This window comes from Tachypleus tridentatus, chromosome 6, assembly GCF_004210375.1.
Source record: "Tachypleus tridentatus isolate NWPU-2018 chromosome 6, ASM421037v1, whole genome shotgun sequence".
Classification (NCBI taxonomy): domain Eukaryota; kingdom Metazoa; phylum Arthropoda; class Merostomata; order Xiphosura; family Limulidae; genus Tachypleus; species Tachypleus tridentatus.
Window position 1 is genome coordinate 141,033,387 of NC_134830.1, and position 27,253 is coordinate 141,060,639.

At 38.8% G+C, this 27,253-nt stretch overlaps 1 protein-coding gene across 12 annotated transcripts in view; it reads right to left on the bottom strand.

Annotated features, from left to right (window-relative positions):
* The window catches only part of LOC143253861 (G-protein coupled receptor 161-like), a 35,606-nt gene that overhangs the window by 3,028 nt on the left and 5,325 nt on the right, over nucleotides 1–27,253 (bottom strand). For 2 of the 12 annotated variants that reach the window (XM_076508329.1, XM_076508331.1), the window contains exons 2-3: nucleotides 3,998–4,090; nucleotides 2,989–3,230 (exon numbers count right to left, since the gene is read on the bottom strand). The exons of 1 other annotated variant lie outside the window; for it this stretch is intronic. The gene's annotated coding sequence lies outside the window, so the exon portion shown is untranslated. Of the gene's footprint in view, nucleotides 1–2,988; nucleotides 3,231–3,997; nucleotides 4,592–27,253 lie in introns of all 12 variants that reach the window. 9 more of the 12 variants (XM_076508328.1, XM_076508330.1, XM_076508327.1 and 6 more) reach the window with 6 other exon arrangements.

A 27,253-nucleotide genomic window follows, 5' to 3' on the forward strand; every position in this document is an offset into this window, starting at 1 on the left:
GTTTGTACTCTTGTCCCTTAGACATATGCCTAGCCACAAACGTTGTTCTTTGTTTGTCAGTAAGTGTCAACACCCATCTGACACTATTATGTCGAGTCTAGTAGTTGTTTCATACTTTTCACTTTAAATGTTTTAAATCCGAGAAACTCGGGCACAATATAGTGACCGACTAGATGTTTTTGTTTCATGTTTTCTTACCTTCAGTGTAGAAGAGCTGTCTTGTACAGCACCACGCACCTTCATGTTTAATTAGCTAGTGGCAGCTGTACCTCTGTTAAGTAAGGTGTTTTAGTTTGATTAAAACAATTTTTCAACCTACGCTTAGGGAACCTGGGAATAGAGCACGTGACTGCTCCTCGAGACAGGTATTGATTATCGAGCTGATCAAAGACGACCTAGAAAAACCAGTGTCAAGGGCAGGATCGGAGGAAAGGAGAAGGAACAAACCATAAGGTGCTGTTCAACTTTAACAGGAGTAGATCGAGAGAAAAGAAAACATTAGACAGAAGAAAATGAGAGAATATAGTTTTGATTACTTCAACACTTGACATTACCTAGTTATTAACTCAATGGATTTCAGACGTATAAGTTTAGTATGGTGCACCGAGTTGACTTCAAGATGATGACAAGACGAAGCGTCACACTGACTCAGTTCATAGACATCCGCCAGATTAGCAAAGTAACCGGACGCGATGAAAAACTTCCTTTGTCTGAATATACGAAATCTTAAAGTTCTAAAACTGAGCATCAAATAAAGTAGTTTTCTAATATCCAATGAAACACGTATGGAACTACAAAAAGTATCAGAGAAAATGCTTAAAGTTAACATAAGACAATTCTTCGTTGGTCGCTACACCACTCAAGCATGTTACAGATTGTAAGGTATATACATAATAGGTTATTAAAATACCTAAGGCGGGTATTAGATAAAATATTATCGATGTATCATTAACTTAAGATGCAATAATCTTTGGATAACACTTGGAACCATCATAGTTAAAACTGGCGAGTCACGTAATAAAGAGAAGAGAGCGTAAGTGCACCATACATCTTTCAATATATTATCATAAAGTAATTACATGTGCAAGGTTACAAGTCACCGATAGCTGTAGAAATAATTGTGGTAGTAGTGGTATGAGATAATAGTAGTTACCATATGTTAATTCATATCTTATTACTCTTGCAACGCACTTAAGTAATTCCTTGTTTTTAAAGCAGTTTTTAAATGAAACTGAAAAAATTATTCCCAAATATCAACCAGGCACCAATTTTATTTCTACTTCGTAACAAAATTACGTCTGTGGTAAAGAGTAAAGGAAGACTAAGTTAATAAAATTCTTTGTCCGTCACAGAAGATAAGACATGTCAAGAAGTCCCAATTGGTCTCTCGCGCATTTACCGCGGATACAAGTACACCAAAATTATGTTGGGTGTGTTCTAAATAGTTAGAGTTTGTTAAATGTACGAGGCATTGGATTATAGAACCTTTAGATGATATAGAAGACAAGATTTCCTCAGCTATATGAATTATTCATGAGAAATACTTCATTCTGTCCTTAAGAGAAAAGTGTAGTTCACATGCGCAGATGGAGTTCCTTATAACATGACGATTAGGAACTAAGTTCTGTTGTAGTTATACAAGGAAAACACCCTGTCGTGTAGTCACGTGCTCTAGGTCATTAAAGTTGATAATCAAAAGGTTTGTACCTAGCTCGTGATATGACAGAAACTTGCTATTGAACTGAACCCTTTGCAGAGCTCAAGAAATAAAATAGACGATAGAGGAATAGCTACCTTTGTCGTTCGAAACTAAAAACATTCATATACAAGTAAATACAAAATAAAAATTCGCAGCCACCTAGGGCGCTTGCTATTGTTGGACGTTACATTAAATGCTAATGCATTATAGGTGATTCTTGGTCATATTGGACCTGGTGGCGCCCATCTTTCCAAGTGAAACAATACTACCTAGTACCTTACTACTATAACGGGCGTTTTTAACCTGGGTTTCCACACACATTGAAATGCCGCTGCTTACTAGAGGTTTCCTGCCAGCTGCGTTATTTACTTTAACGAAACTAACAAAATAGAGTAGTTTGATCCATGGAGCTAAAATACTTTTGATCAGAACAAGTTACTGATGACAGAGATAAACATATCCTTCTTATAAATATTTATTAAAAAGCACCGATTTACCAGATAAACCACAGAAAAAAATCGCTTTCTTTATAAATATTTGATTGTGTACAAATCACAGATTAGTAGTTTTTAAGAGAAATTTTTGGTGGACCTTATGTTGGGTTTATTTAAGTAATGATAAATAAGGGCTGGTAGTTAGGACAGTCAGCCCACTTAGCTGTGGATTTAAATCCCGTCAACGAAAGTATTCGCCCCTATCAGACGCAAGGCCGTTATAATGCGATAATTAATCTTACTATTCGTTGATAAGAGTAGGTAGCCCAAGAATTGGCGGCGAGTGGTTTTTTTTTTTTTGTTTATTTTAACTAGCTGTCTTCCTTCTAGTCCCTCACTTTAACGTTATGGAAGGTAACCCTCGAGTAGCTGTGGAAAAGTTTCAACAAAAAGGAGAGTAACAAACAACCTACAACACGTTTTATTTTCATGATTGTTTACCCACGATTTTTGATCTCTTATAAAAATGACTTAAATTACGGATCGCATTTTTGTGGAAGTGGGTCGCGATCCCTAAATCTCCGGATACCCAGTTTGAACACGCTAGTCACTCGTCTGCACCATGTTAAGAAGATGTTTCTATCATCTTTGCTCTATCTCAGTGAAACGCTACACAATAGGCCCTCAGTACTCTGTCTATAGTGGGGAATCGAACCCTGGATTTATGGGATGACACAGCGGGGGAGGGAGATTACCGTTTTAAAATTATGTAGTTCTTTGTAAGAGAAATATTTAGGGGGCTTATAGAATTTAATAAGTTTGGGTACGTTACCAACAAGCTATAAAACATCTTACCAACATCTCACCAGAACCTCTTGGAGAAAAGTTTCTTGGCGTTTCGGAAATCACATCTCGGATGTGCACTGCTCTTGAAAGGAACTGAGCATATCTCATTAGATGAGGTCGATCGACAAATCCCGAACAACCAAGCTCGCATGGTTTCCATGGATACTTGAAGCTCAAGATGAACTTTACTTGGTGCGACACCTTTCGGAGGATCATCTTCACAGAACAGGAATATTATCGATTCTGGAAAACTTACGTAAATTATCAAATTAAAATTAAGACTAAAGGTAGGTCTATACCCGTGTATTTCAGTTTGGTATGAAAAAGACATTTCACTCATCAGCCGTGTATTCTAGGTTTGAATCCCGTACCAGCACATATTCGCCATTTCAGTCAATGGTGTTATCGCGTGGCGGCCACTTCCAATGTTTGTGGTTAATTAGTAGTACAAAAATTGGCGGTGGGTGCTATTGACCAGTACTTTTCAATAAACTATAGGTCAAAGTTAGGGACGACTATAAGCAAGTATTAATTAAATAATGCTGACGAAAATTCTAAGAACAAAACGAAAGTATAATGACATTTAAAAACAATCACGAAACACACAGTATACGTTAGTACCACAGCAATAAAGAGAATAATTTGGATATGTTGATACAGTGAGAGTGAAAGGCATTATTAGAAAAAGATATGAATATAACGTTAGTATTTCTTTAAGTAGACTAATGAAAGTGGTACTGTATTATCAACATGGATTATACATCATGTCATAACAAAGAATACCGGTTCTAATGTTACTTACTTTCGTGTTGACATCACAATGATGTTTTGTGCAGCAAACACCGAAATATCATTTTATACGTATTATGATTGTAATAAATAAAAATCAATCATTAGAACAAAGTACTGTCAACTCCAATTGGAATGCGGTTATAAAAAAGTTACTGTGGATTCCATACCAAACAATAAAGACAAAGAGTTTTAAAGAATAATTAGTAGGTATAAAGATAAGTGTTACCTTGTAGGTTGACGTTCTTTGTCGGAACTTGTGCACGTGCCAGGTGCTCTCTGCTCTGTAGTCTTGTTCAGAGAAGTTTGACATGAAACACTTCTGTTAAACAAGGGTTTTAGTTTTGAGAATATTTGAGAGACAAGCGTCTTAAATTTCTATCTAGAAAACGCAAGTTTCGAAAAAAAGCCAAAAGTAGAGAGTTCCACCCACCAGTGAGGGTTACAAAAATACTTCAGATAAAATTCATTGTCTCCAACCTAAAAGCAGTTTATAAGGGCTCTCTGCTCATCCTGCAAGTTACAGTAGTTGAATTCCATACAAGTGTAGAAATATGTTTCCAAATGTCATTATTATAGCATATTCCACGTTTCTCCATTATGAATGAAATCGTTACAAAAGGCAGAAAAGAACAAATTCAACAATACAATAGCAAACTTTACAGGAAATGTATTTCAACATCGTTGTCTGTGAGAAGTTTTAAAGATTTTTAGGTTTGAGATCCCTAAATTCCGACATCCTTTCCTTTTCCAATTCTTTCAATTTTTTTATTACGTGCATTTGTTATTTCAAAGTACTTCCGTTCCAGGTGATGACTCCATCCTGTGTCCCGAAACATAAAATCAGTGTGAAATGTAAAGTTTCAAACCACGGGTAATCAAAACGCGAATTTTAGAACGGTAAGCTTACATTTATATACCTATAATAACAATGGTTCGTATAAAAGTTAAATAGTATAACGAAACACGTGAAAGAACAAATGACAAAATACAGAATGTTTAACTTTCGGTACTAGGTTTACCGTGTAAGTGACATTGTACAAACTACAAGGGAAATCACTTACTAGGAAATGAATATTCAGAATACAGTGAGAAATGTTTTATGTTGTAATATTGTATTCACAGTAGTTTTACGAATTGTGGGTGGCATTAGAAACAAAAGATATTGAATGTAAGTATATTGATTGTTTTCGCTTGGTTCAAAATGTGCAGTGTTCGATCAAGTTCTGCAAGTTTTAAAACGAGGAATATGAAAGTAATTATGTTTCTCGGTAGTTTTATAGCAAAGTTTTATCCTGTTAGTTTTAATCTTTTTCATAAAGGAATATTTTTAAAGGGCTGGTAGTAGTTGCAAAGTCTTGTAATATCTAAGCCTAATTTCTTCTGGTCATGAATTATATGATCTTAGAAAAAGTGTACCTCATTCGCTGGAACTTGTAGCAGCTGAGTGAACGATTATTTAAACAAACTAAAGGGTTTGTTAGTGAATCTTAACTTCGTAAATAAATTTAGTGTTCGAAACAAACATTAAACGATGATTTAAGTGACGTTTATGTTGCATTGAGAGCCAGTGATCAAACAGCTTCCTTTGTTCAAGAAGAATCAACAAAAAGAAACGTGAAAAATGCTTGAACAACGACCCACAAGGTGAAGTTTCCCTGTTTGACACAAAGATGGCAAAATGGTTCACATCTGATATCTTGAAGTCCACTTCCAAAGTGTAGGCTTTCAAGAGAGTAGAAAAAGCTTTGAAGTACTGCTAGTAATTTCAACTTGCTAGCAACAGTTAGTGTTGGTGCCAAGTAAACCCTTAAGTTTATGTCGACAATTAACAAACACGTAACAAATCGCATTACAGCTTCAATAATATAAAATTAGTTTTCAGACGTTTAAAACAAAATATTAGTTTTACTTGTCAAGGAAAGAACACTTGAAATATGGTCACTTTAAGTGGACTCTCTCTTGCTTGGAAGAATACCATGTCGCTGTCTAAAATCTATGTGCATAGCTTTAGTATCTTGGGTTTATTGTGCTATTAATATGTAGCCGATATTTTTAAATCAGGTTAAATAAACTTAATTTAGCGCGTTTAAATAAATAGTGTAAAACAAATCCTCACGTCATGAGCATGTGCATGGTGCGATTCCAAAATTTAGGAGGCATTTTTTTCTAAACGAGAAAAAAAAACTGCAGAGAATACACAGTTTAACATAATCATGGGACCTGATCTTTAGTGTACCTCCATTCAAGTTAGGAGAAACTTGAAAATATTTCATTGAAAATATCTTTGTGCCGCCACAAGAGGTTTTCCAGCAACACCGAACATTTAATAATGAATAACTCATTAAAAACAACAACCAGTCCAAAGATAAAGATTTCAAATGTTTAATCAAATGACAGTCATCTATATCGAGCTTCGAAAAGTCGCCCCCTACACTCTCCTAGATTAACAAGTAATGATATTAATGTTTTATCGTAAAGTACAGCTAGAGTAGACCCAAAGTTTAAAAACTAACATCTCGGTGTGTACTTATAATTCTGCAACAGAAATAGTAAAACCGAAGAAGAAAGGAGAGAAAGTTATATTTCATAACTAGTCTTAATACTTCAAGGTGAATACCGTACGTAATTAAAGTCACACTAAACGTGTCACGGTTTGTAGTAAAAGACAAAATGTTGAGTACATAAGGTGCGAGTTTTATTTACTGTTAAAATATTTAAAAAATAATTTAAATCAAATTAAGTAGTTGTAATAGCGCTACCTGGTAACAGTAGATATATTCCACAAGCTGATCTTTAATTTATTAACGATTAAAATCTTTGTGTCAACATTCGTGCAATGATAAACAAGTTGTTTGTTATTAAGCAAAGCTACACCATGGGTATTGAAGCCCGGTTGTTGGCAGTACAAGTTCACAGACATACCGTTGTGCTATTGGAGGAAAAAGGGAGGCTAGCTATTTATACGAATTATAAATTGATAATTACAAAGAAAAGTAATTATTCAAAATCATCCCCCGTCAATTTTTTTTTTTTTTTTTAGTTTACTCTGACCAACTAATGAAAGCTAACCATTAAAGAAATCACGCCCCTCAAGTGTAGGATATCTTTTGCAGGAACCGGGTCACGAACAACAGACTCGAGGATTCAGTCAGAGCGAGTTATTTACTTAGCCACTCCTTGCTCTGCTAAAATCGTAAAATTTAGATGTTTGTTATAATTTTAAAAAATACGATTTACATTGACAGCCTTAATTATTCAAGGCGATACACAAAAGAGTATACACATGTTTAAGTACGAGGCTATACAGAGGGCTATTTATGCACTGCCCATTACGGGTATCGAAACCCGGTTGCTAACAGTACAAGTCTGCAAACATGCTGCTGTGCCAACGTGGGGAGTGAATACCCATATAAAAGATATTCAGTAAAGAAGAAAAACATTACATCACAATGTTTCAACCGTTGTATAGTTGTTTTAAATGAAGAATACAAGGGCACGTTATTTAAACTTGATTGTGTGTTAGCCGTGGTTTTAAATAACCAGCCATCACTTCAATCAGGTTAATCACCTCTTAAACGAAAGGCGTATCTCAACAAACGAAAGGCTGTTATCTACTGTCGGTGTCGTTGTCCTTTATCTCGTAAATTTATACACAAAGATAAAACTGTTACCCTTCACGTGCCTATATCAACAATGTCCGTTAACCGCGAGAAAAAAACAAAAACCCCTAATTACCCTCCTGGTTGGGGATCTTTAACAAGAAAAATAAATAGTTTTGTTGTGTTGAAACACAACACTATAACACGAGATGTTTGTGAAACAACACTATAACACGAGATGTTTGTGAAACAACACTATAACACGAGATGTTTGTGAAACAACACTATAACACGAGATGTTTGTGCTGTGTCCCCAACATAGAAACTCGATTTTAAGATCACTTGTCCAGATACTTATTGAGCCAAAATGACTTGGCCGTAACACTTTAACCTTATTTTTAATAGAGATGTATTCCGACACTTAGACATAGTATGGGTACGAATTTTTGTTGTTTTTAGACGTCAGGGATACTGGTAAAAAGGTATGATTTTTGTTTTTAATAATTCATTCACCATTAATTAAATTCGATAAAACTTTACACAAACTCACAGAAAAAGAGTGTAGGGGCATAAATACGAAACTAAGACATGCAAGAATAAACTTATCCATTTTTAAATATTTACTCGTAAGAGTTACATCGTTAAATGCGATATAAAGAAAAACTGAAAATATTTGTATGCGATGTAACCCTGACGACAATCGAGATAAAACAAACCATACTAATTCTTGAGGGACCAAACTGTTGTTGAGAGTATTGCTGTAGACATACCCGTGGTTACTTCTCACAAGTCTGTGTAGACTAAGTCTAACATACACTCTCTCTAGTGACATATTTTGGGACTGAGTGGGCTTACAATAACGCTGGTTTCGATAGCCGTGCTGGACAGAGCAGAGAAAGCCCTTTGTGCAACTGCGTGCTTAACTTAAACGATTAAGTAAGTCTGTTTAATAAAGTAATAATAATAAAAATAAATTCCAACACAAGTTTTTCCTGTGTAGAAAGTTTTATCGATACAACTCGTCGATTTAACTCCTAATTAAAGTTTGAAACACCTTTCGATTTAAGTAAAAGATGGTTAACTCTTCACCCACCCCAGGGTCTAAACGTACACTCATTATAATTTACTGTAGTAGTTTATTTATGTGACGACCTTCCGGGACCTATGCATGTCACTGGTTGCTGACATGTTCTTAAGATCAGAAATAAAATCGTCAAAATGTTGGTTGTCTGCTGATGTCAGGAATATATAGTATGCAGCAGTATAATAATAATAAATACAATACAATACATGGTGTGCAGCAGTATATGGTTTCCCGATTTTTTAAATCGTGGGGTATATTTACTTTTGTTAGTTGATTTTGCTTAGGTGTGTGCGTATAATGTTTTCTATGGTTTGTGGAGGAAACTTATTGATGTTGATGAAGTATTGTTTTATTTTGTCTAATTCATCGTTAATTTTATCTGGTGAGCATAGTTTTATGGCTGTGTTTATTTGGTTTCTTAGTATGTTGAATTTTTGTTTTGTTTCATGTACTGAGTCAAGGAATGTATAGTCCAGTATGGGCGATTTTTCGGTGGAGTTCTGTTTTAAATTGTGTATCGGTTCTTGTAATTTTGTGGTTAAGAAATGATATTTGATTGCTTTCTTCCTGTTCACATGTCAAGTTAATGTTGGGATGTTTAGAGTTAATGCGATTGAAAAAATTAAAAAGGTATGTTCTGTGGATCTGAATCCCGCAATCGTGTCTACATATCTGTACCAGTAGAGTAGTGGATGTATTGCTGTGTTAGTTGCTCGTGTTTTAACTTACGATATTCCAGGTAAAAGCAAAGTTTAAACACTTCAAAAGTTTCAGTTTTTAAAATAGTTTATACACAATCCAAAAGATGGCGCAACTACCATGCCCAAGCTCATTTTCTCTACCCCATAAAGTATTCCACACAGTTTTGAGAAATCAGTTGTAAATCAGTCGGATAAGGTTTCTCAATTAAGCAAACTAGCGATGTTTAATTAGCTTAATCAATAACAAGTATTAGTTTACGTATATTAACATTCTGCGGCATCATCCGAGTTTAAATACAAGTTTTATGGTAAAACAAAAACTGTAGAAACTACTATTATTGTATGAAGTTCGTAAATTTAAAATATACCCAACTGTAAACTAAGAGCATCGGTCGTCACATTATAACGTCTCTATGGCCGAAAGGTTAGTTATCCACCGAGAGCATTAATCTTTATAAAAGTGCGAGTGAACAACAGTTGGAAGGAGTCTCGGGATCAAAGATCAGAAACGAGAAGATAACAGCCCGGCGCTAAGAATCTCGAGAAAAACAAACATTCTCCTGCTCGATCCAGTTAAAAACATTTAGGAGAGTAGCAAAAAGATTGGTTGGTTGGTTTGGTGTTTTAATCGCACAAAGTAACTTGGCGATCTGTGCCAAACATCCGGTAAAAAGTTAAAATTAAAGTAAAATTAGTAAGATTCATAAAAGTTAAAAAAGGTAAAACAAAAACAGTTAAAAACCATATAAATGGCATTAAAATCACTTTACAGCTAGTCTACAGCGGTAAGAGAAAACTACAGTAATAAAAGTTGTAAAGGACCTTCTGTAGCATAATTGTAATTATCATAACTCGCCAGGAAGACTAACAGGTAAGTACAAAACCCACCGTCAGTCACCTGAAGTTGGCCTTTCCAGTCCTGGTTCAGAGTTATTTGACGTTACGGCCTATTTCTAATTTCAAATCGAACTAGATGTTTATCGACCAGCAGTGCCACCTCTCTGCACTCGTCCATTACACAAACTGTCATTTCTGTAGAAAGAAAAATTGCTGTAAAGTAACTGTAGGTGTCAGAAACGTTTCCTTAAGGAGACGCACACGATAAGAACCAATCTTTAATGCCATCTATATTAAAACGGAAACTTCGACAGTTCCATTGTATCACTGTAGCCACTTATTTAGGTGGAGAACTTTTTGGTTTACAACCATGTCATTTTTCTTTATTCGAAGGAGACCTCGATAAATTCTACTCTTAAACGCAATTTTAGCTACGAGTTATTTCACTTGTGTGAAGTCGTACTTTGCCTCACGCTATCCTTAACGAAGTGCACTAAACAAAAGATAAATTTAACAGCACGTATTTCACTGACGAGATTAGTCATCAAAAGTTGCGACACGAAAACCTGAATTACGGTAATAGTAATAGACAGCGTTAGGCCTATCGGTGAGAGAAAGTATTTCACGTTTTTTTGCAGAAGTAAAGAATTACACAGCGTTTCTTAATTATTTAAAAAACTAGTAGCATAGCACTATACTGCTCACTATGTTTCTCTTATGCTGTAATGGTTATGAAGCACATGTCTGGAGAAATTAACTTTAGACGTACGTACGTCCGACTGGAAAGAACGCGCGTGTGCAGTCAGCCAGATAAATTGAAACGAAAGCTATTTTGTTAGTTGCTTTTTAGAAAACCAGCCTTAGATACTCCGAGTTTGTTAGTTTGGATAAAGCTACACAATGGGCTATCTGTGCTCTGGCCTCTAGGATATTAAAACTTTCTAGTGCTGCAAGTTTTCAGACATACCACTGGAATGAAAGTCGTATTTGACCCGACCTTTCGATAGTTTATCGTTTGTTTGGAACTAAACCACATTTGTCTATCTTGTATCTATTGGGTAATCGAACCTAGGACTTTAGCATTGCAACTCCAAACATTTGCTACTGACGTATCACCGAACTAAAAATGATAATTCTTGTAAAATAATTTATGCAAGTATAAGAGAGAGGGTAAAAAAGTCAACTGGGCTAAGTGTATGTTTTTTTTTTTTTAAATACAGAAAAACATTAAATGCTGTTACACCTACAAAAATACTATTACAGTAAAACATTAGTTTTATCCAAACTGTTAGAATCACACAAAACATGAATAGTATAAGTCGACCTATCAGTAATAAACACGAAGCGACATAAGCCGCACGTAAAATACAGTAAAAATGTAGAAACATTAAAACCTAAACACTGTCCGCAAATTAGGGGGAATCGTTAAACAGGAGTGAAAACCTAGAAAACACAAGTTCCACAATGTTAAACGTCCAACATAAAAGCTCAGCGTTCAAAACATTCAATAAATGTAATGTTACAAATATTGTGTATGCCCCTGCTGGGGAACGGGCTTAGTCTGGACTTTCTATTTGGTTAACTCTCGATCCTTTGAACACAAACCGTAACGCACTAGCCAATGGATTGTTTTTGTTTGTTTGTTTTTGGAATTTCGCACAAAGCTACTCGAGGGCTATCTGTGCTAGCCGTCCCTAATTTAGCAGTGTAAGACTAGACGGAAAGCAGCTAGTCATCACCACCCACCGCCAACTCTTGGGCTACTCTTTTACCAACGAATAGTGGGATTGACCGTAACATTATACACCCCCACGGCTGGGAGGGCGAGCATGTTTAGCGCGACGCGGGCTCGAACCCGCGACCCTCGGATTACGAGTCGCTCGCCTTACGCGCTTGGCCATGCCAGGCCCTAGCCAATGGAACCTAAGTTTGTATCAACTTTACGTTGGTGGCGAGAAATTTTACCACAGTCTGTTTCGGTCCACATCCACACAACCAAAAATTACTCTTAGCCACAGAGTCACGTGAAGTTCACACAATTAATCCAATGAATTAGAAGTTAATTTTCAGCTGCTTTACTCGTGACAGAAATGAATTAGTGTATAACAACTCTGACTAGCTAATCAAACAAACATGTCGTAGTTAAAAGATATTTATTGTTGCAGGTGAAAAAAAAAAAACATATCTGACAAGTTGTTCTCTACATCAAAAGAATCGTATAACGTAACTCCAGTGAAGGAGAAACGAGAAATAAACTGAAAGAGAATAAACGTTCCATGCGCATCAGAGAGGGTAAAGTTAAAACATGACAAATAACCATAGTGTGAAATATACTTTTAACAGTACTACCAAGTTAACTATCCCTTCTTTGAAACACTTCACGTATTAAACAGAAACGTTCTTTCATGACTCAAAGTTTCTGTTAGCGGCAATTACTTCCCCTGAAACAGTCAAACTTGATATAAATTCCGATAAGTTTTGCTTACATATTTATGTAGATAAGTTATTACTGTTGTGCCTAACAGGTTCTTTAAAATTCTTTATTACGTACTAATGTCTTAAACACAATAAGCAGTGGATCAACAAGTTAAATGTTTGAATATGACTGATGTTTGTTTTTGTCCGCGAGTGCGAAGGAAAACAAAGAAAAGGGATAAAGTTCTCTCCCTCGTGGTGTAGCGCACCATCCAAACCTGGTGGTGTACACTTTATGAAACAAAGACTTCACGTGAGTTTTGTTGCCAGTCAGCTTAGCATCGTACAGTTTTCTTTTTTCGTTGTTGTTTTTAAATATCAGTTGACGTTAGGAACCCCCTCTAGCATCATATGATCAGGATATAGGCGTGTGTAATGTAAAAAGTGATGAATTTTCATTTAAAGGGTTAGAATTACCGCAAACTATTCTAGTTAGGAGGTAGTTCGATTCTTATGTATCGTTTTCTGTTGCACAACGGCTATAAACTTGAGTATCGAGTTGATGTGTTTGTAGTAACTGGTTCACATCCCGAACAAAGATCTTCATTATGTTGGTTTTGTTTGTTTGTTTTGGAATTTCGCACAAAGCTACTCGAGGGCTATCTGTGCTAGCCGTCCCTAATTTAGCAGTGTAAGACTAGAGGGAAGGCAGCTAGTCATCACCACCCACCGCCAACTCTTGGGCTACTCTTTTACTAACGAATAGTGGGATTGACCGTCACATTATAACGCCCCCACGGCTAGGAGGGCGAGCATGTTTGGCGCGAGTCAGGCGCGAACCCGCGACCCTCAGATCACGAAGCCCACGCCTTTACGCGCTAGGCCCATTATGTTGGTCTTACTTTACGAAGACGTGTTATCGATATTTAAATATTCAGTTAATAGGATATGTTCAATTCCAAAGAGGTTATTTCAGACATGTCTAAAGCTGCATACAGGGTTACACCTGCTAGGTGCTCAGAATATGATAGACTAGAGGGAGAGCAACTTATCACGAGCATCCACCAATAGCAGTTGAGCTAATCTGTTAAGTGACATCTGACCGTCACTCTTAACACTTTGGAACCGTTGATTAAGTGATAATTATTAGTACAGTTTCAAAGTGAATTTATTCTAAATCAGAATAGGAAACTAAAGTTAGAGCAAAAGCTAAAAACAAGGTTTTCCTTTCTACACAGATTTACGTTTGTAGGAAGAAATTACGTGAAGCTGATAGAAACAGGGTTCTCTGCAGAGAACCAATTTTTTTAAGGACAGCTGGAACGCGAGTTAAGACACAATAAAACTTGTGTAAGAGGGAATAGCACGGGACCGAATATAATATCCGGCTTTAGCAGGTTTTCCAGCTTACACAGTGAATATGCATTTCCTTAAGTACAACTTTTGAGCGGAACGTTATACTTTATTCAAACATCTTACTTCCCTTGAATAAAAGAAGTTATACTGTTTATGCTCTATTTATTAGAATAAGAACAAAATGACATTCAAAATGTACAAGTACACAATCTTAAAATTGTTTTGAGAAAGTGTTCGATTTCAACATTTTCGTTTTTTTAAAAAAACGAAGGCTTTTTCACGTGGTTAATAGAACACGAGTTCTTCGACCTTTTCATGAAGTTAACTTCCCCCCCTTCATGTTTGAATACAATTTAATAGCGTTAATAACTTAACACTTGTGATGAAGTAAGAGTATTTCCTCACTATCGTTTATATTTTGCTCATCTTCTGTTACCATCTTGTGATTCTATTATAGATTATAAATCAAAGTCTGTTAAACATTTTTTTTTTAATCAACGTTCATAAAACTTTCCGCGTTCACAGAATCCTCTGTAATCTTCTCAATCAGAATTTCGATTGAACTAGAATCGTCATAACAACTTCACCATTACTGAGAATAAATCCAGTTTCGAAAGCACTTTACGCATCCATCTTTTACACATTTGCTTGAATTACTTAAAAATGTAATTGCCTCTAATACGTCAATTTTCATGGTCATTTCAGATGCTTTCTTACAGTCGTCTATGTTTATAATAATATGCTGAAGCATCAGTTCTCTCTACAAAATTTCAATTTTATACACTAATATTCCATTTTACAGTGGGTGCAGAACTGATGTTGTACATGGAGGCAGAAAGACTAAACGAACATTTGAACTTGGGGGAGGCAAGTTGCATATCTCAGAAAAGTAGAATATTTCTAATTTCTTGTTCCATTCTTTTGTTCAAAAAATTCCTTGAATATAACACTTATCATCCACGGGAAGTCGATTTCTTACAAATTTTTGAAACTGCGCAGATTCTCACTTTTACCCATTACCCCTAGTTTTTCTAGTTTTCCCAACCAGCAAATGCGACCACAAGTACAGCAAGTCGTTCTTTCGAACAACTACCTCCGGAATTGTGAAGGCAGAAAAAAAAAAAGAGAACAGAATATATTTAACAAATATTTACTGTAGCAAAACGTTCGACAATTTAATATTTAAAACATTAAACAAGAATTAGTATTTAATTTCTTTAAGAGATTTAAAACATTTTTTGCCTTACTGATGTTCTAATCTTACTTGTTGAGAGATGATAGGCAAAAAGAGTTTTCCGTCCACGTCACGTAGGTTCCGCCATATAGAGGATCTTTTATAAGAGAAGTCTTAAAATAATGTTGCAAAATGTTAACACTTTCGGCTTGTACACGTTACTGCCCTACTCAATTTCCCGCTTAGACAGCTTTTACTGTATTTCCATACATTTGAGATGTTCTCGACATCCTCATTTTTAGCCTATTTTAACCTAACGTCGATTGCCCATAATTTTGATGGTTTATTACCAAATATTTCAGATTACCGATACTATATCAAATTAAAAGATACGTTGTGTTAATAGTTGGATTAGATTATAGATCATTTGACGAAGTATTTAAATGACCCCAGATGCTGTGGTTTAAACGTGTTAGAATGATCATTTCAGATAATACTTCTGAAGTGATTAAAGTAGAAAGAAATAAGGATACCGTAGGTTCTTATAAAAACATGCCAGGTGACACTTACTCATGAAGGTAAGTTCACTCCAGTAGTTTTCATATGTCCACGAGCTTGTGTCGTAGTAACAGTAAAGAAGCAATGATAGATGAATTAAACATCAGTATCTATTGAAATCTATAATTTCACTGCTTCCCGTCCAAAAACGATTCCCATCTGTGCGGATTCCTCTACGTAGCGAGGGGAACCTACTAGAGAAGGTTCCGTTCTTTTAAATTTACCTGCTGGGATCTAAACATGCGCCCACGTGATTGCCGTGTGTGGATATCTGAAGGGGAGGATAGGATCCTGGTGGTTGAGACTGGTCCATTTTAGCTAGGGTCAACCAAGTACCAGTGTTGTGGACACTGTATCCGACACTGGCGTTTTTCCTTATTTGGTACTATAAGGCATTCCCTCATAGGGATCCATGGTAAGTGGGGGATCAGTGGGCACCGAAATGTTGCTTCTTTATTATGGACACCTCTTTGATAAAAGAGGCAAAAATGAAATAATTAAAAAACAAAACCAGATCGTTGGGAAATGACCACGCATGGACGACTCAGTTGTATAGTCAATATTTCAGCCAGATTCTGCATCTCCATTTCCTATCATCTATTCAATACAGGAGAAATTCTTGGGGCAAGTGTCTTATTCAAAAAGGATTAGAGGGACTTGCTGGGTCCCTGAAGTCGGTAGACATTTTGGTGGAAATATCTTCAAACTCCTCTTGAAATCACAAGCCATTAGGAGATCTACCTATCGAGGTTACTCCCCATCCGACTTTAAATCCTTCTCAACTATAACTCCTGGAAAAATTCAAAAGAACATTTCCGAGTCAAATATCCTCGCTGGTTTCCCTAACCAAGGCGTTACTGTGGTACGCCGAATCTTCACTCGTAAAAAGGGAATTATGGACTTACCAGCGTTCTAATATTAACGTTTACGTCACCACGTCCTTCTGCCACAGTCAAAGCAGGTTATCTGAACGACAAGGTATGGCCTTACATTCCTAACTCTCTCATATGTTTCCAACCTCATTGGTTCAATCACTTGAAGACATCATGTCGTGCTTCATCGACGTGTGCTCGTTGCACTAACAAGGACCACGATGCCTACGAGCGGTAAACAGACTCATTAACAGACGCATTAACTGCGATGGCTGTCACTCATCCTACATTTTTCTCTAAATGGAGAGGTGCAGCATATGAAGACGATTCAAAACATTACTTAACCCAAGGATTTAAATTTGTTGTCCATTATTTCACCTCCGACGTATCCTGCTGCATGTTGCTCCACTCCTACAGTGGGAGCGCAGACGTGCCTCAGAAAGAATCATTCTCAAACCATAAAGTATTTTGACCTTCATGGTTAAATTGAATAAATAAACACCTGTCTATCCCTAAGATTCATTCCAGCAAAGCCCAAGATCCACTTACTTTGGTGTCTGGTACAGGCATTTCCTCAGGTAAATCTTCTCCCATCAAGAGATGCAAAACGATCGTTCGTTTACGTCCTCAGGTCACTGGAACCCTCTACCAATGACAGAAACTTGCCTTATCAATGCAGGGCAGGATCCATGGAGGCCGATAGACCTCCGTCGAATAAAAAAAGAAAAGGGATGTAGTCGAAAACAGAAGGGCTCAACCCTTTTCGTTTACAAAAAAAAAATGGCCACTTTAATATAATGGAATTGCCAAAGTTTGTTCTAATCTGCATGACAAGGTACCGATTGCTTCTTACTATTTTTTGTCTTTCCTTACTGTAAAGGATTTTTGAAACCTACTGCTACAGTCACGTCACCTTTCGGAAGTTTCCTTTGTATAGAAATGAGAGAGTGATAAATACATGGAGGAGTGGCACTACTGGTCGATCAGTAAGTGCTTACCCTGTCTTTGCCGTTCGACACACCTTTGGAGGCCGTAGCCATCCGTGTTTTCTTGGGTCATACCAAGACTGTTTGTTCTCTCTACCTGTCCCCTGGAGAGACATATGATCAATCAGACCTTGATGCTCTGGTTGAACAGTTGTCGTCTCTCTTTCTACTCCTGGGGGACTTTAATGGACATCATTCCCTCTGGGGGAAGTGCTGTTATTGATGGGAGGGGTCGCTCTGTAGAGCGTATGCTCTCTGATCACAATCTTTCTCTTTTCAATACTGGTTCTTCCACTTATTTTCGTGCACCTTGTCAGTCCTTTACTGCTATTGATCTCTCAATTTGTTCCCTTCATCATTCTCCCATTTTTCATGGAGGGTTGACAATAATCCACGAGGCAATGGTCATTTTCCTATAAATTTGAGAGACTGGCCATGGTCGATGCCACCCGACTCGCGTGTCCCAGTGGAAGCTGGGTCAAGCCAATTGGCTCTTTCACTGCTGTTGTTGCAGAACTTTATACGGTCATCGTTTGCAAGACATCAATGGCCCACTGCGTAGCAGCACTAACTGATTATTGTATAGGCAGCTGATCAATGTATTTTTAAAATCTCAACACGTTTTCCCATGATACACTCGTCCGTGCTGGAATCCTACCTGCAATATGGCACAGAAAGGCTCAAAAGGGTATACGTGATACTTTTCGAAGTTATCACACACTCAAACTGCATAGCTTTCCAGCAGGCCCGCGTACATGCTCGGTAGGTAAGAACTGAAAACCAGAAAGAATCTTTGATTAATTTCAGAACCAAGATGTCTTCTATCACCAGTTCCAAAGTTATATAGGACAATATTCGAAATGTCAGTAGGCAATATAATTCTGTGCCCCTTCCGATCTTGCTCTGATGGCCAAAAAGTAGCTGATACCCAGAGCATTGCAGATACTCTTGGTGAAAGCTTTTGCCGAGAATCTAGCATTTCTGCTTCATCTTCCACCTTACATGAAAACTCGGGCAAAACGATTTTTAGTTTCAAGCTGATAGTCTCTATAACTAACAGTTCTTTAATACTGATGCAACTCAAACTGGCCCTTTATTGGTCTGGCAGTACATCGATTAGATGTGATGATGTATACCATGAGATGCTGCGCCATCTATCTCATGGTTCTCTTGCTATTCTCCCGATTGTTTTTATCTAAATCTGGCAGGAGAATGTTTTCCTTTATGCCTGGCGCCAGGCTATTGTCCCAACTTTCACTGAGCCTGGGAAGAATTCCTAGATTCCTTCACACTACCGTTCAATTGCTTTGACGAATTGTCTCTGCAAGACGTTGGAGTGGATATTTGTCTTGTTTGGCTTCTCAACTCAAACAAGCTCCTCTCGCCCACCCAGTGGGGGTTCCGACGACAGTACTCCACAATGGACCCCCCTAATTCGACTTCCAGCGTCAAATCAGAGAATCCTTTCTCAAACGACATCTTGTATCCATATTCTTTGACACTGAGAAGGCTTATGATACATTGTACAGGAACTTGAGTCCCTCAGGGCTGCGTTTGGAGTAAAAGTTTAACGCCATCTCTGAAGAAGTCCCTCTTACTATTGCAAAAAGGGTTCTATGTCGACGACTTTCACATCATGTCAGTTAAACATGAGGTATATTGAGCAGCAGCTAGAGACTTCCCTCAATCGTTTACTGAGGTGGACTACAGAAAATGGTTCGAATTTCTCTAAAACCGTTTGCATGCACTTTTGTTGCCAACAGGTATTTACCACGATTCTAAACTCAATGTTGTATTATCTGTAGTACCCGAGACAAAGTTCTTGGGGACCTTTTGACCGTAAGCTGACCTTTATTCCACACATCAAGCAGCTATGTGCAGAGTATACAACTCTGAACATCCTCCATATCCTCTCTTCCACCACTTAGGGAACAGATTGATGTTCTATGCTCAGGCTATATCATTCTCTTACACAATCAAAACTAAACAATGGGTCACTGGTCTACAGCTCTGCTAGGACCTCTGCCTTGAAGATGTTGGACCCCATTCATCATCAGGGACTTTGGCTCTGCACTGCGGCTTTCTGCACTTCCCCAGTTCAGAGATTATACAGTCTCATGAACCTTCTTTACACCTCCGCTATTCGCAGTTCTCTTTACTGTACACTTCAAAATTGATCCTTACAACATCCCCTGGGTTGCGTTTCCTTCTCGGTGGGCCATGCTTTTTCAGAACAGATGATCTGTCATTGCTTCTTTTGGCCTTTGTATCCAGGTGCAGTTGGATGAGTTGGATCTGTTCTTGGATAATAGTGCTGTATCCACTGGTCAACCCATCCAACTATGTCTTATTGCAGTCCAAGGTTGACCTTGGAGTCATGTAAAAGCAGATACTCCCGATTAGAAGTACAGTGTTATTTACTGAAAATCTTTTGAACCAACCTTTCATTCCTATTTACACAGATAGGTCGAAATCAGGTAATTATGAGCTCTGCCATGGCTTGTGGTTTGATGGTTGCGTACAGAATACCCTCTACCGTTTGAGGTCACTGCTGAACTGTGTGCCATTTCTCTTGTGCTGGATTACGTAGAAGCTAAGTAGTACTTAAATTGTACTATTTATACCGACTCGCTTAGTTCTCTACTGGCCCTGGAATCGCTTCAGGTTACTTCTCACACTGTTCTCGCCGATGTTCAAAACCAACTAGCCCATTCCTCTAACATCTACTTTTATTCAGTTCCAGATAGCAGGCCACGTTGGTGTTCGTTGGAACGGGGTCACCAAAATACGAAATAGCAGCTACATCTGTCTGTTCTGGAGCTATTATTGCTGCTCCTGTTCTATACACGGATTATAGTCCTGTGGTCAGTGTTCGGATTCGTGCCACTTGGCAGTTAACTTTGAGCAACGTGAAAACAAGCTTTTCCAGATAAAACCCTCTACTGGAGGGTGGCAGTCTTACTTTCGTAAGGATCGGAAAAAGGAAGTAGTCTTAACTAGATTACGCATTGGTAAGATTTATCTCATCGTTTTTTTTACGTAGAACTGATGCACCAGTGTGTTGTGTAACAACTCACAATAAACCACATTTTACTGTTTTGCTCTCGTTACGACTACAAACGACGGCACTATTTTTAGACATTTTATCCCAAGGTTTATCCATAACGTTGGATAGCGTCATTGGCGATGGGAACACTGTTCACCTTACGGTTTTGTTTTTTTTAAGACCATTGACCTTTTTAACTCAGACCTTTAATACAATTCCTTTTTAAAAAATGAAGTACAACTAGTTAGGTATGAAATTAGAAAATGGCCAGAACGTCAAATAACTTAAAACCAGGACTGGAAAGATGAACTTCAGGTGACCTTTACAACTTCCCTCGGTGTGGATTCCTGTACGTGGTGAGGGGGCCTCCCATGGAAGGTTCTGTTCTGTCTGGTTACCTTCTCTGGGATCTAAACATCCACCCCAGGTGTTTGCCGTGCGTGGCGACCCGTGAAGGGGAGGAGAGGATCCTGGTGGTTGAGGGGTCCAACCCTAACACACCACTTTGGCCTTGAATTCCTGTAGACGGGCGGCCTTTGGGTGGCCCCCCTTGGGTCAGTCGGCTGGTCCACTTGGGCTAGAGTCAACCAAGTACCAGTGTTGGAAGTTCTCAACGGGTGTTGTGGACATTGTGCCTGATGCTGGTGTTTGGGTATAGTGCTCACGAAACCCTGGCGTTGCTGCATTGTCCTTGCATGACTGTAGTGCGTCCCCTCGTAGGGCTCCTTTGTGGGTGGGGTCAGTGGGTACTGAAATTTTTTCCTATGGATCCTTCTTCAAAAAATTTAAATAAAATTGTGAAAAAACAGTCACTGGGTAAGCGACTACGTCTTGAAGGCTCTGAACAGCAATCTTCAACATCTGTAACACACGTACCTCATTTTCTTATATTACATTCTCTTTCAGAAAATCCTTTAAGGCAAATGTCCCCTTTTTTATTAAGAACGGACTAGAGGGTCTTGCTGGCTATCCAAAGTCAGTAAAGAAACTTTGATCTGGAGACATTAGTTGAAACATCCACATCCCAACACAGTGAACTCCTCTTGAATTCAAAGGCAATTGGGGTTGTACCTATTTAGGTTACCCCTCCTGCTATCTTGAATTCATCACGAGGAGTTATTGTTGAGAGGGATTTGAAGAACGTCCCCGAGTCAGAGATTCTCGCTGGTCTCTCCACTCAAGGAGTTTCTGCAGTGAGGCGCATCTCCACTCGTAAAGATGGAGTTGCACTGCCAACAAATATCCTTGTTTAACATTTACATCAGCACGTGCACCTGCCACCATCAAGGCAGGTTATCCAATTTGCAGGGTATGGCCATACATTCCAAACCCTCTCCGATGTTTCCAGTGTCAAAGATTCGGTCACTCGAAGACGTCGTGTTGTGGTTCCTTGACGTGTGCTCGTTGCAGTGGCAAGATGACCATGAAGCCTACAAGTGTGAAATGGAATTACATTGCATCAATTGCAATGGCTTTCACCTATCCTACTTTTGTTCTTGCCCAAAATGGTTGAAGGAAAAGAGGTGCTGCGTTTGAAAACGATACATAACATTAGTTATCCTGAGGCTCGGAAATTGCTGCCCGCCACTCCATCTCGGACGTATGCTGCTGCACTTCGTTCCACAACTACAGTGGGAGGGCAGGCAGATCTCTTTGTGCCTCCAAGAGAATCGTTTTCAAAACAGATGAAAAGCCTTTTGACCTCCATGGTTAAAAAGGAGGATAAATCGACTTCCACACCCATCTCTGTCCCTCCCATACGTTCCAACAAACCTTAGGATCCACATTCTTCAGTTTCAAATACAGGCATTTCTCCCGATACATCTTTTTCTCCCACCCCAAGAGACAAAACAATCATTCATTCGCGTCCTCAGTCACTGAAATCCCCTTCCAATAACAAAGACCTGTCCACTCGACCCAGGGCAGGATCCACGGAGGTTAATAGACCTCCTTCGCCTAAGGACAGTAAGGAAATAAAACGTGGTTGTAAACCGAAGGGTTCTCCAGCCACTTCACCTACCCGTCATTATAAAATGACCACTTTGATACAATGGAACTGTCGAGGTTTACGTTCTAATCTGGATGATATCAAAACACCGATTGCTTCCTACCATCCTGTAGTCTTTCCTTGCAAGAAAGATTTCTAAAACCTGATACAGTCACCATTCGGCAGTTTTCTCTGTACAGAAATGACAGGCTGTGTGATGGACGAGTACATGGAGGGTTGGCACTATTGGTTGATCAGCATGTGCCCACCCTATCTTTGTCACTCAACACACCCTTGGAGGCCATAGCCATCCGTGTTTCTTTAGGTCATACCATCACTGTTTGTTCTCTCTACCTGTCCCCTGGAGACATATGATCAATCAGATTTTGATGCTTTCATTGAACAGTTGTCGTCTCCCTTTCTACTCCTGGCGGACTTTAATGGACATCATTCCCTCAGGAGAAGTGATGTTATTGATGGGAGGGGGTAGCTCTGTAGAGCGTATGCTATCTGATCACAATCTTTCTTTTTCAATACTGGTTCTTCCACTTATTTTCATGCACCTAGTCAGTCCTTTACTGCTACTGATCTCTCAATTTGCTCCCTTCATTATTATCCCATTTTTCATGGAGGGTTGACAATAATCCACGAGGCAGTGGTCATTTTCCTATAAATTTGAGACTGGCCATGGTCGATGCCACCCTACCTGCGTGCCCCGGTGGAAGCTGGATCAGGCAGATTGGTCCACTTTCTCTCCTCTCGCAGAACTTGATCCTGCCATCGTGAATCAGCTATCAATAGACGATTGTGTGGCAGCAGTAACTGGCTGTATCACACAAGCAGCTGCTCAGTGTACACATAAAACCTCGACACGTTTTCCACGATATCCTCGTCCGTGGTGGAATCCTGCTTGCCACTTAGCACGGAAGGCTCAAAACGGGCCTGGGATACGTTTCGTAGATATCCCACACTTTCAAACCGCGTCACTTTCCAACAAGCGCGTGCACATGCTAGGTGGGTAAAAGGTGAAAGCCAGAAGGAATCTTGGATTAAAGTTCACAACTAGCATATCTTGTACCACCAGTTCCACGGTCATATGGGACAGGATTCGAAAGGTCAGTGGGCACTACAATTCTGTCCCCCTCTCGATCTTACTCTCTGATGGCCAGGAGGTAGCTGATGCCCAGAGCATCGCCGATACTCCAGGTGAAAGCTTTTGCCGGGTATCTAGCACTTCTGCTTGTTCCTCTTCCTTCTTAGCCATCAAGACTCGGGCAGAGCGTTCACCTCTTTCCTTTCGAAAGGACTGTTTCTTTGACTATAATTATCCCTTTACACTAGTGGAACTAAAAATGGCCCTTCATCGGTCTGCCAGTACATCTGTTGGACCTGATGATGTTCATTATGACATGCTGCACCATCTATCTCCTGCTTCTCTTGATGTCCTTCTGATTATCTTTAACCGGATCTGGCAGGAGAATGTTTTTCCTGATGCCTGGCGCCAGGCTATTATTTTACCTTTCTCTAAGCTAGGGAAAGATCCCAAGATTCCTTCAAACTACCGTCCAATTGCTTTGACGAGCTGTCTCTGTAAGACCTTAGAAAGGATGGTTAATGCTCGTCTTGTTTGGTTCCTCGAATCAAACAACCTCCTCTCGCCCACCCAGTGTGGGTTCCGACGACAGCACTCCACCACAAACCACCTAATTCGTCTTGAAACATCTATCAGAGAAGCCTTTCTCAAACGCCAACATCTTGTATCAATATTCTTTGACATTGAGAAGGCTTACGACACAACATGGAGGTATGGAGTTTTACGAGACCTCCATACACATGGGAAACTTGGCCATTTACCCATGTTTATTAAAAAAATGTTAATGGACAGGAGATTCCAAGTTCGTGTGGATTCGACACTTTCCCGTTCTTATGTACAAGAACTTGAAGTCCTTCAGGGCTGTGTTTTGAGTGTCACACTTTTCAGTATAAAGATAAATGCCGTCACTGAACAACTCCCTCTCACTATTGCGAATGGGCTGCATGTCGACGACTTTCACATCTCATGCCAGTCGTCGAACATGAGATATATTGAGCAGCAACTACAAACTGCCCTCAATCGTGTACTGAAGTGGACTATGGCGAACGGCTTTAATATTTCTCTCTCTAAAACCGTTTGCATGCACTTTTGCCGCCAATGGGGTATCCACCATGATCCTGAACTCTGTATCAGTGAAGTTTTGCTGCTAGTGGTCCCTAAGACCACACTTGAAGCGGCTACGGGTCAAATGCACAAGAGCACTGAACATCCTCAGTGTCCTCTCTTCTACCAGTTGGGGAGCAGATCGATGTTCTATGTTAAAAGTATATCGTGCTCTGATTCGATCAAAACTCGACTGTGGATCAATGGTCTATGGCTCTGCCAGACCCTTGGCCTTAAGATGCTGGACCCCATTCATCATCAAGGACTTCGACTCTGCACTGGGGCTTTCCGTACCTCTCCAGTTCAAAGCTTATACGTTGAATCTCATGAACCTTCTCTGCACCTTCGCCAGTTGCAACTATCTTTACAATATTCTTCGAAACTTCGTTCCTTAACAAAGCATCCCACCTGGGGATGTTTTCCTTCCTCGGTGGGCCGTACTTTTTCAGAACAGACGATCTGCCATTGCTCCGTTTGGCCTTCGCATCCGGGAGCAATTTGACGAATTGGGTCTGTCCTTGGATACCATTGCAGATTCCACAGGTTGGCCCATCCCACCATGGTTTATTACAGCCCCCAAATGTGACCTTTCTTTCAGTCACCTAAAAAAAGGCAGATACTCCAGATTGGAAGCACCGTCTTTTATTTAATGAAGATCTTTCAAACAATCATTCTGTTCCCATTTATACAGATGGTTCCAAATCAGGTAATTCAGTGGGCTGCTATGGTTTGCTGCGGTTTAGTAGTTGCATGCAGAATCCCCTCTACAGCTTCTGTGTTCACTGCTGAACTGTATGCCACATCTCTTGCCCTGGATCATATTGCAGCTGAGCAGTACTCTGACTGCACTATTTATACGGACTCGTTTAGTTCTCTGCTGGCCTTGGAATCACTTCAAGTCAGTTCACATCCTGTTCTCGTTGATATTTAAAACCGACTGGCCCATTTCTCATTAACAGCTACTTCTATCCAGTTTTTCTGGATACCAGGCCACATTGGTATTCGCGGGAACGAGCTTGCAGACACGGCAGCTAGATCTATCTGCTCTGGCACTGTCACCACTGTGCCTATTCCGTACATGGACTATGGTCTTGTATTCAAGGCTCGGCTCCGTGCCAGCTGGCAGTCGACTTGGAGTGTGCAACGCGACTAGCTTTTTCAAATAAATCCCTATATTGGGCTTTGGCCATCTAGCTTCCATAAGGTTCGGAAGGAGGAAGTTGTTCTAACTAGACTATGCATTGGTCACAGTTTTTTTTAACTCATCGTTTTCTTTTATTTGGAACTGATGCACCAGTGTGTTGTCTGTGTAACACTCAAATCACTAATCAGCCACATTTTACTTTCTTGCCATCGTTACAATTCTCAACGACGGCAATATTTTAGACATGTTTTTTCCCAGGGTTTATCTGTAACATTGGACAGAGTTATTGGTGATGGTGACTCTGTCCACCTTGATAATGTTTTTAATTTTTTAATGGCCATTAATCTTTTTAATGTCATTTAAGTGTTTGATATTTATTCATTACACCTTTTTAATTGTGGTTCCTTTTTTATAGTTTCATTCTCTCTTGTTCAGTTTGATATTGTAAAATGGCCAGCACATTAAAGAACTCGATAAAAGTGGAAAGGCCAACTTCAGGTGACTAACGCTGCTGTTTGAACTACTCGTTAGTTGTCCTGGCGAGTTGTTATTCCAATTTTGCTGCATGTGTTTTAAACTTTTATTACTTTATCTTTTAGTAATGGTACTAATGACATAACCCAGAACCAGGACTGGAAATACCAGCTTCAGGTGACTGAAGGTGGTTCTTGAACTTACCTGTTAGTCTTCCTGGCGGGTTATGATCATTACCATTTTGCTAGAGTAAATATTTTACAACTTTGAAGACTGGATGTCACCATTGGTTTTTACACCATTTTCTGTTTTAATTGCTGTTTTGTTTTAACCTTCATTTCCTTTTCTGCATTTTACTACATTTACTTTATTTTTACTGGACGTTTGGCGCAGATAGCCTAGCTGCTTTGTGCCATAAAACACTAAATCAAATCAACCTTTACAACTTGTATTACTGTAGTTTTTTTTTTTTTTTACTGCTATAAACTAGATATAAAGTGGGATTTAACGCCAAGGTTTAATTAAAACTTAAGTTTTGTTTTACGTTCATTCTTTTTCAGGTATGTTATGACATTTGGCGTAGATAGCCTAGTTGCTTTGCGCCATGAGATGCTAAACCAACCAAAGATTTCATTTATGTACAGAGGGAAAACGTAAGAGATAATAGTCAAGACATGAACAGAATGGATGACATGTTACGAGTGAACTGGTGGGAAATGGTAAAGTATTACTTAGTTGATGTCACAGCTTGCAAAACATGTTTTGACCAAATTGAGTCAATTTATTTTTGAGTAGGTATTACAATTTTGTTGAACGAAATACATATTAATTATTGTTGTATAAACAAAATTATACAAGTAATGAATATAACGAACTTCGTCAGCACTCTGAAGTAGACATATAGAGGACGATAGAGTTGTATGTGAACAGTGGGCTTATAACAAAGTAGACTAAAGTTAACTATTTATGATAGAAGGAGATTATACTTTTGAATAAAACAAATGTTAAAAGTGCTTTACGATTCTAGTGGAAATCTTTATGTAGTTACCTGT